At 34.9% G+C, this 10542-nt stretch overlaps 1 long non-coding RNA gene across 1 annotated transcript in view; it reads left to right on the top strand.

Annotated features, from left to right (window-relative positions):
- Positions 1-6033: 6033 nt before the first annotated feature.
- Positions 6034-10542, top strand: part of LOC127120690 (uncharacterized) — a 29171-nt gene continuing 24662 nt past the window's right edge. The window contains exons 1-2 of the long non-coding RNA XR_007803236.1: positions 6034-6305; positions 6393-6452. This is a non-coding gene — a long non-coding RNA (uncharacterized LOC127120690). The remainder of the gene's footprint in view (positions 6306-6392; positions 6453-10542) is intronic.

Below are 10542 nucleotides of genomic sequence, written 5' to 3'. Positions count from 1 at the left end.
AGTCCAAGTTAATTAAATAGGGGCAGCTGTCATACCCTGATTTTGCCTGGGTAGTTTAAAAACTTTCGTTAAGCATCCATAAAAAAAAACGACACATAGACTCAAAACTTGAGGGGAGGGGGGCTTACTTGATCAAAACTTCATCAACCCTAAAACATGACCAGTTTTCTTTATAGGGTTTCCCAGCCCTATGCTACTCCAAACTTCCCATCATTCATAGTAAGGTTTGATCTGCCTAGCCAGAGGCCCATTCAATGCTCACATGTTCATTCTAAAAACTATCAGTGTCATCAAACTTTCAACAATTCTTTCAACGAAATTTCATCTAATAAGTTCCTTGTTCGTAACCCAAAGATCTGTTGCGTTCATCTCCTATAGCTACTACCAGTGCGTGGGTTGATATGCACATTTTTGGGACTTTTTGGTTATACAAGTCTCATTTCGGGTCGGTCTTTGATAAAGCATAGAGTTCTATGTAAACAATGTATCGCCTACGCGTACCCAATGTTTTGGTCTTGGTTCTTTCAATTATCCATAAGATCTCTTGGTTTAAAAGCATAATCATGTCAACATGTTCATCTTAAATATTGTAATTTCAAGGTTTGATGCAAGTCATTCCCATACGACATAGTCCAAATCTATTTTCTTGTTAGCAAGTACTAAATGTCCTTTTACTTGTGATAATTGCCTGTTAGTCCAAGGTTGCAAGTTCACTGTCCACTTTGTCTCATAATAATTACACAAAGCATTGCTTACTATTGGTTGAGTGTTCTAAAATTAAGTTACAATTGAAACGTGTATGCGAATTGCTTAGATAATCCAAAAAAATCGTTTACATGTACCAAATGTATTCAAGTATTTTCTTTTTGCAAAACTTGGAATAATACGTAAGTTTAGGAGATCGTACATAATCTATTCCCAAATTATCATTATAATACAATACAATACTAAGTCCTAATTGGTGAAACCAAGTCTTGACCAAGGTACAATGCGCTGCAAGTCCATCCAGTTGAAAAGAAGTTTTCGTCAAATAGGGATCATAACCCGTTGTGAATCAAATACATACTAGCGCGCAAATCGCTTCATGAATTAACATGTACATAACCTGCAAAAAGGCAAATCATTGGCATCACAAGTTAATCAAAATCAATTACATGTTGTTATATATTTCCATAACTCTTTAAAGAAAAACAACCATAGTTGGAATCATAAAAGTGAGGGAATCACACGAAGATGTAAAGAAAAAAAGAGAAAACAGTCATAAATAGTTATTTCATGATATTGCTATCATAAACATCACAAGTTTTGGGACAACAAGAAGAAATTACAAACAGGAGGGAAATACACCAGACGTATCAAAAATTGTCGCTCCCCCCACTCACAATTGGATCCCACAAAATCTAGGAGGTACCAATATCTTCTAACGAATCTATCTTAACAAAAATCACCAGCTCATCATTCAGGAGAATTTTACACATGTATCCCTCATCCTTGCCCTATAAATAAGACCATTACGCCAGATGAAAAAGGAGAATACACACTGTTACTCTGCCAAAAACTCACCAGAGCCATTTACCTAAAGCTCAATTTTTCTAAAATTTAAGTTAGAGTTTCACACTAAAACTCTGACCTAAGTAAGCTCAGACCCTAAACGAGACAACAAACATCATCCAAAAGAAGGCAAGAAGAAGGTGAAGAAGGAGAGCATTTAAAGATAAATAGAAGACTTATCTGAATCACGCCGGAGAAGACATCGCCGTCGGACCAACTCCGATCAAGTATTCTTCTTTTTCCTTTTTTGCCTAAAATCTTCATACCATTACATTTGCCTTGTTGAACTGATTAAGAATCCCTTGTTAATTGCACCGAATTGCTACTATTGAGGATTTAATTTCAAATTAAGGGTTTGTGTTTGAACTTGTTTTTTCAGTTGTTGTTGTTTCGATTTGGTCGTTAAGAGGAGTTTTGGGTTTAGTTTGGTTGTGTTAAGGTTAGTTTTTATTGAGATTTGAATTTTTGCGTTTCATTTGAGTTTTGATCCGGGTGTTTGAGAGAGATTCAGGAAAAGGGGAGGCCGGATATGGGTTCATTCGCCAAGAAAAGAGGGGGTTGGTGTTTGTTGTTTTGAGTTTTAAGGTGGGTTAGCCGGAGAAGAAGGTGGCGTCGCCGCTAGTGGCTGGCAACCACCGTCTTCTCGGATGGGGTATGGTCGGAGAGGAGCGGCATCACTTGCAGAGCGAATTAGCTCTGAAGTGAAGAGAGAGAAATGAGTTCACAAAATGAACCTATTTTCTCAAGGTCAGGTTTAAATACTCGTGCCTAGCCAATTGCATGAGCGCCAAGTGTCTCTCCTGTGGTAGGCCGCGTCTATGCTTGACTGTTGGTCATCCAAGCTATTCCGTGTGGACTTCCCACGATACCTTATCGTGCTCCCCCATCAGATCTGTCCAGTTCGTTTGACCAGGTCAGATCTATGGATCCGACGGTCAAGAGCGTTCGCTTGGAGTCAACAAAGTTGACTGGACTCAGCATATTTCCCTTGGGTTTGAGCCTCCGGTTTGGGCTCAAAGAACCACTTATGGCTAATTAAAACCCCATCTTGTTCTGTAATGCACCCAAATTTGGTCTTCTTCTACTTTAAGCCCATTTTTATTTTATTATTTGTTGTTCATCTATTTTCTTTTCCATTATTTTTTTATATACATGTAAAATATATATAGAGAGTTATTTCTATAAAATAATAACATTTTTATTTTTATTTACTTAATTATTACTTTAATGCTTTACTTGTTAATTTAAATTTAATCTTTGGTTTAATTTTTAGAATTTGTTTGAGCTATCATTTTGTACGTGCTTGATTAAATTCACTTGCGCAATTCCTAGGTTCATATAAACCATGATTTAAGTTATATTTTCATAATGACCTTCATCCCTTAATCACCCTAATTGTTATATTAAACCATTTAAAAACCACATACTTCTCAATTCAATGTTGAGATCATCCTCCCATACCCTTGTAAGTCGATTGCTTTCACGCGTCGCCATCAACCTCACATAGCTTACTCTTGGGCTTCCTTACAATGAGGCCTATTCGGTTATTAAATAATCGATTAGATGATTGATTCACTAAATAATCCAATTTATTCATAAAAAATACAAATTTAAAACCTTGATCCAACATCGAGTATTTTTATTCAAATTAATTTAAAACATCAAATTACGATTAAATAACATTTCATAATAACAAAATGAAAAGGGTGATGGTTTTGAGTTTTCAACTCCTCTCCTCGATCATTTGAATACGAGTTCTCTTACTCAGTTAATCAAATAGCCGTCATTTCTAACTTGCCCAAACTTAACCTAGTCAAGTTACTTTCATAATAACAAAATGAAAAGGGGGATGGTTTTTTAAGCCTTTAACTCTTCCCCTCGATTGTTTGAATACAAGTTTTCTTACTCGGTCAGTTAGACATCGTCGTTTCTTTACAAGCTCCTAAATACGATTAAATCAAAACACTCTTATAATAAATTAAATGAAAAGGGAGATGACTTTGAGCCTTCAACTTCTCTCCTCAATTGATTGAATACGAGTTCTCTTACTCGGTTAATCAAACAATTGTCATTTTTCCATCAACTTATAACTTAATCAAATCATTTTCACAATAAGCTATACGAAAAAGGAGATGGTCTTGAGCCTTCGATTCCTCTCCTCAAATGCTTGGATATGAGTTCTCTTACTCAATCATTCGAGCGCTTGTCGTTTATTCTAAATTACATCAATGATACACAAACCTATTTTCATAATCACTCAGATGAAAAAGAAAGTGGTCTAGAGTTTTCTATTCCCTTTTTCGAATATTAGGATACAAGTTGTCTTACTCGACTATCCGAGTATTCTTCATCCGTTAAAAAACACCTTAACTATTATTAAATCCTTTTTACAATTAAGGATGAAAAGGGAGATGGTCTAGAGCCTTTTGATTCCTCTCCTCGACTATTAGGATACAAGTTGTCTTACTCGACTATCCGAGTAATCTTCATCCAACAAAAATATCTTAACACATCAAATACATCTCTGTCTCGCCCCCGTGCGATCAAAACCAATCAAACAAAACATCAAAAATATTAACTCAACTTGTCACCCCCGTGTGACCAAAACTCTTTTAAAAAAAGAACATCGTTAATCCTTTCTAATGCGCATAACAAACTAGTGCTTAAGCCTTAGTCGAGAGTAGACAAGTCAGTGTTTAGCCTTTAGGACGCAGTCTAAACAGTCGTTCCTTAAAAGACACCAACCAACCGTAGTCCCCAAACTACGAATGCTCTGATTTCTTTATTGCACCATAAGGATACGTAGACACGAGATTGCGAGATCTTGGCGAGCACACTAATAAAAAACCTCCCTTTTCCCCCTTTCTGAGTTTTCCATCCATCTCTTGTCAATATCTTTATCACTCGAAGAAACACAAACAACATAAGTTAAACATTCACATCGAAAATTAAACTAAAAGGTTCGCGTTGAGTACAACGGACGTGAGGGGTGCTAATACATTCCCCTTGCGTAATCAACTCCCGAACCCGAATATGGGTGCGACGACCATTATTCTATTTTTCAAAGGTTTTATCGATATTTTCCTATTCCTTCACTGGGATAAATAAAGTTTGGTGACGACTCTGTTCGAACATAATTTTTTCCGCGACCATCGCGAGGAATTGTATTTTTCGAGATACGACATCCGCATCATCAATAAACTTAAACAAATATTGTATCTCACTTCTAGGACCTCTTATCTCTTTTTCTATCATACTATTATGCTTGTATATTTGCGTGATCCGAGTGACATTCTCTAGATCTCGATCTTGCAAGAAAAAAATATGCGTCTAGGTGGTACATGCCTCTTTGTCAAATCAAGGACATGCTGCTTCTCATCCGTGGTCAACCTACCAACAAATGAATGACCTTCTGATCTATCAGGTAAACCATGGTTATGGAATCCATATTTTACATTAATCTTCCAGTCAGACCATATTTCGCCAGAGTCGACCTGATTTTAAATGGACATCCCCATATTTTTTGGTCACACTTTGGGTTTCACTATCAGTATCCTTGTATTTTCCACCTTTATCACAATCAAATAATAATTTGTTACTTCTCCCTCTCTTAACAATTACTTTATTATGAATTCCAATTTCTTTAATTCACCTTATCACCTCTTCTCGTGTATCAAATGTTTGAGTAGTTGAAAAAACACCAGAAATATCTACACATATTTGGAAAAAAAAAATTCCATACCTGCACAATAAAAAATTGTCCAAAAAAAAATTAATAATGCAAACCGAAAGACTTCATAAAAGAGTTTCGGTACACATAAATAACACACCGAAAATCTTTAGAAAATAATTCCGGTATATATTAGTGTGTTAACCGGAACACATATGTTAAGTATTCCGAAACAGTATTTTTTCTTACACTAAATCGAAACTCTTCAAAAAAGTGTTCCGGAACACGTTTCACATTAAATTGGATGTCTTCCACAAAATGTTATGATTAAGAAAAAATACATATAGGAAATATTTTCCAATATGTTCCGATACGATGTAATAGGGTGCAATTTTTAGAAATCTAAATTGAATGATTAAAAGGAAAATGATAAATTGATTAAAATTAAATAAGGATAAAATTGACATTTAAAAAAAAAAGAAAAATATAAGGATATAATTATAACTTGAATACAATTGGATAAAATTTTCTTTTCAAAACTTTAAATCTACCAGGTTCACGGATCTATTTTCTCCGAAGGAAGATTAGAAAAATTTAGAATAAAATAGAAACTTTTGGAATCTATATTGATTTCACAGTTTCCAGTAGTGATGGTGGAAAAGGAAAAATAGTGGTCCCCAGTGATGACTTGCCAGTAGTGATGGTGGAAAAGGAAAAACAGTGGTCCCCAGTGATGACTTGCCAGTAGTGACGGTGAAAAAGGAGAAACAGTGGTCCCCAGTGATGACTTGAAATAAAAATCTAACCGGTCCTTAAGAAACTCATGATGAATACCATTATGAATTTGTTTTTTTCTGGTGGTGGTGGATGGCACAGAAAGGGGCAGATGCAGTGTTAGGGTTTGAGGAAAAATGAGAGTGAAGAGAGAGAAGGGTAATGATGAAGAGTGAATCAATATTTGTTTAGAAGCAGAGAGAAACAATGAAGAATGAATCGAAAGTTGTTTAGAAGCAGAGAGAAACAATGAAGACACAATCAATGGTTGTGCAAGAAGCAGAGAGAAACAATGAAGACATAATCAATGGTTGTTAAGAATTTCTATCCTCCTCAAATTTATCCTTATCGTTTGAATATTTGCTGATTTTCAGATTGCTTGTTTTGCCTTTGTTAGGGTTTCTGTTCTCCTGATGATATCATCTCTACGGTTGGAGTTCTTTCTTCTTTGCTCGTTGTAAGTCTTGGTTTTACTTTATAAGATCCCTTGTCTGTTATCTGAGATCCTGTTGTTGTTCTGATTCCTTTTCTAGGTGCTTTTCATGGTATCCACATTGTTAGTTAAAGTTAATATTAACCTTAGATTAATGTGTGGTCTAATGTGTCTCCATGTTTGAGACATCTAGGACAGAATAGAGGACAATTCACTCCTCTTTTGCTGAGTTATATTATGACCAGTATAACTTCATTTAGGATACGTCAAGATAGAGTTTTGATTCTAGGCCGAATTTCTATGCTCCATTCCAATTAGTTTCAACCTCGGTATAATTGGAAGGACCAACATCATTACAATTACTAGCAGCCCTGTAGATGTTAGTGTTTGGAAAGTATTTAGCTTTAAGGCTTTTGTAGATGATATTGTCTTGATTAGTGAGGATTCTCAATATTTGGGATGGCATTGTAGGTTGGATCTTGTTTTCTCTATTTAAAATAGGAAACTGTGATTTTCTTCCACTCTTGTAGGTTCACTTTCTATTTGGGTTTTTCCTTATGCTAGAAATTTTGGTTAAGGTACATAGAGCACTAGCTTATTTCATTTTTCCTCCTACCGGGCTTATTTGTTAGTTCAAAAAAGAAACCACTTCGATGATCTTGTTGAAAGACTTGGATGTTGTTCTTTCTTGCATATGTACTTATTATGAGCCATGTAGGAATGTTGACTTTTGTTTAGTTTTTATATACTTCTTTTTATCCGCATCTCCTTTACTCGTCAATTGATGAATAATTCCTCTGCTTCACTGTTTGCACCCGTTTATTTTGTTTTTGTTTTCATGTTTCAAAGTATTGAGTGGTGGTAGTTCAATCTTTTTATATGTTCATAAACACAAACAATTTTATTCTGCACAACATCCCTTTACATTATGAGTAAAACTACTATGTCATGATATACTTATGTTGAATATTGTATCTAGTGGTGTTGTTTATTCATGGAAACAAGTACATAATATAATATTTTCAACATGTTGTATAACATAATTACTATCTATTGGAAAAAATAGGTAAAAACAGTTCTATTTTATTCGTCAGCTTTAGGCTGGTTTATATAGTGAGGATACAATTATTACAATTGATTTTCTCCTTAATGGAGAATAAAGAAAAATAAAGGTAGTATTAAAGACAATCATAAAATCGGAAATAATATATTTTCCAACACCCCCTTCAAGTTGGTGGTTTATATAGTGAGGATACAATTATTACAATTGATTTTCTCTTTAATGGAGAATAAAGAAAAATAAAGGTAGTATTAAAGGCAATCATAAAATCGGAAATAATATATTTTCCAACACCCCCTTCAAGTTGGTGCATAGATATCTATCATGCCCAACTTGTCTATCAAATACTCAAAAGTAGGTCTTGTCAAACTTTTGGTCAGGATATCCGCAGTTTGTTGACTTGAAGTCACGAAGGGTAGACATATGATTCCCACATCTAACTTCTCCTTTATGAAGTGTCAATCAATCTCGATATGCTTGGTTCTGTCATGTTGAACTGGATTATGAGCTATGCTAATAGCAACTTTACTGTCAGAGTACAATTTTAATGGAAGCTCAATTTTCATCTTAAGTTCTTCTAGGACTCTAAGGATCCATAATCCTTCACAAATACCTTGAGACATAGCTCTAAACTCGACCTCTGCACTACTCCTTGCTACAACTCCTTGTTTCTTGCTCCTCCATGTCACAAGATTATCCAAACATATATACAATATCCAGATGTTGATCTTCTATCTGTGATTGAACCCGCCTAATCGGCATCGGTGAAGATAAACACATTTCTTTCACTAGTCTTCTTAAAAAATAATTCTTTTTCAGGATTTTCCTTCAAATATCTTAGTATCCTATAGACTGTCTCAAGATGTTCCTCCAAAGGAGAATACATAAACTGACTCACTACACTAACTGAGAAAGCAATATCAGGTCGGGTGTGTGACAAATAAATCAGTTTCCCGACCAATCTCTGATATCTCCCAGTATCAACAAAAACATTACCTTCTCCCCAAAGTTTAACATTAGGATCCATAGGGGTATCTGCAGGACGACATCTACTCATTCCTATTTCTTTCAACAAGTCTATAATGTATATCTGTTATGAAACCACAATACCATTTTTTGACCGAGCAACCTCCATACCTAGAAAATATCTCATGAATCCCAGGTCCTTGATTTCAAAGTCTACTGCCAATTTCTCTTTTACTCTTGCCATTTCCACCGTATCGTCTCCAGTGAGGACAATATAATCAACATAAACAATCAGGACAACAACTTTTCCATTGTGGGAGAATTTTTGTGAACAAGGTGTGATCAGCCCGTCCTTGGATGTACCATTGTTTCTTCATGGACTGTGTGAATTTTTAGACCAAGCTCTAAGGGACTGCTTTAATCCATACAAAGACTTATTTAGTTTGCACACATTTGATCCAAATTTGTTTTCAAAGCCAGAAGGGATGTCCATATATACTTCTTTTTCTAGACCGCCATTAAGAAATGCATTCTTAACATCTAACTGATACAAAGGCCAATCCATGTTATCAACAAGAGACAAAAGAATTCTGACAATGTTTAATTTTGCAACAGGAGCAAATATCTCTGAGTAATCTATACCATAGGTCTGAGTAAAGCCTTTAGCCACCAAGTGAGCCTTGTACCTTTCAATTGACCCATTTGAATTATACTTCACAGTAAACACTCATTTGCATCCAACTATCTTCTTGCCATCTGGTAGTGACGTAACACTCCAAGTTTTGTTCTTTTCAAGAGCTTTCATCTCCTCAAGTACAACTTTCCTCCACTTTGGAATTTTTAGAGCAACCTGTACATTTTTTGGAATTTCTACACCTAGACAATTTTGAAATGAAGGCAGAAATAAATGAAGACAAATTTGAATACAATATAAAATTGGACATGGGATGTTTAGTGCAAGATTTGACAGGTTTTCTAATGGCAACAAGATCATCTATATCCGGATACAAAATACGACTCTTAGAAACAGATAAACTTACCTTTTCTTATGTTAGAAAATTGATCATTCCCCGGTTCAGATTCCTGGCAGTGTTGAGATGTGGACTGATCCTTCTTTATGGTGCTTTTTCACAAAAACCTTTCCTTTCCAAGTCCTGTTTCCTAATTCAAAATTGTTTTGTTGAAGTGACTCATTATTTTGTGGCATTTCAATTAGATCATCATTATCATCGTTTTCAGGATTCTCATTGTTTTCTATAAGAGAAAATGTAGGCTTGAATTCACAAGGATAATGTTAAAATATTCTTTGCTATTATCACTTCTAAAGACTTGGATATTTGTTTGAAATTGGTTCTGCACCATTGAAAAAAAATTCTTTATAACCTGACAAACATCTGATTTCCCCTTTAACAATTTCACCCAACATACTCTTGTATGATCATATATAAATGTGATAAACCATTTTTTGAGAGAGAGTGTACTTGTACGGTTAGGGCCCCAAACATCACTGTGAATAATAGAAAAATGTTTTGATAGTTTAAAAGACTGTATTGAAAACTGGGAACGATGATGCTTTGCAAACTCACATGCTTCACATTTAAACGAAGACAAGTTTTTATTGTGAAATATCTTAGGAAACAAGTGTTTTAAGTAACAAAAATTAGGATGACCTAATCTTAAATGCCATACCATAATATTGTCATCTTCATTATTCAAAACAAAAAAAGACTCAAAGCAGGAACTTATTGTTTTTGAAGGTAATTGTGATGCAAATCCAATGTCAAGGTAGTAGAGTCCTCCACTCTCCTTAGCACTGCCAATCATCTTCCCCGAGTTCAAATCCTGAAAGACACAGTGAGATCGAAAATAATTAGTTTGATAATTTATATCTTGGGCTAATTTACCGACGAACATTAAATTACAAGATAAATTTGGAACATGAAGGACATTTTTAAGAGTTAACATTGGAGACAACACAATCGATCCATTACTTGCAATGGCTGAAAAAGAATCATCTGCGGTTTTTATTTTTTGATTACCTGCACATGGACTATATGAAGAGAACAAAGTAGATTCACATATCATGTG

The sequence above is a fragment of the Lathyrus oleraceus genome, chromosome 2, assembly GCF_024323335.1.
Source record: "Lathyrus oleraceus cultivar Zhongwan6 chromosome 2, CAAS_Psat_ZW6_1.0, whole genome shotgun sequence".
NCBI lineage: Eukaryota > Viridiplantae > Streptophyta > Magnoliopsida > Fabales > Fabaceae > Lathyrus > Lathyrus oleraceus.
Note: the sequence above shows the minus strand (reverse complement) of the source record. Positions and strands in the feature narration are given on the sequence as shown.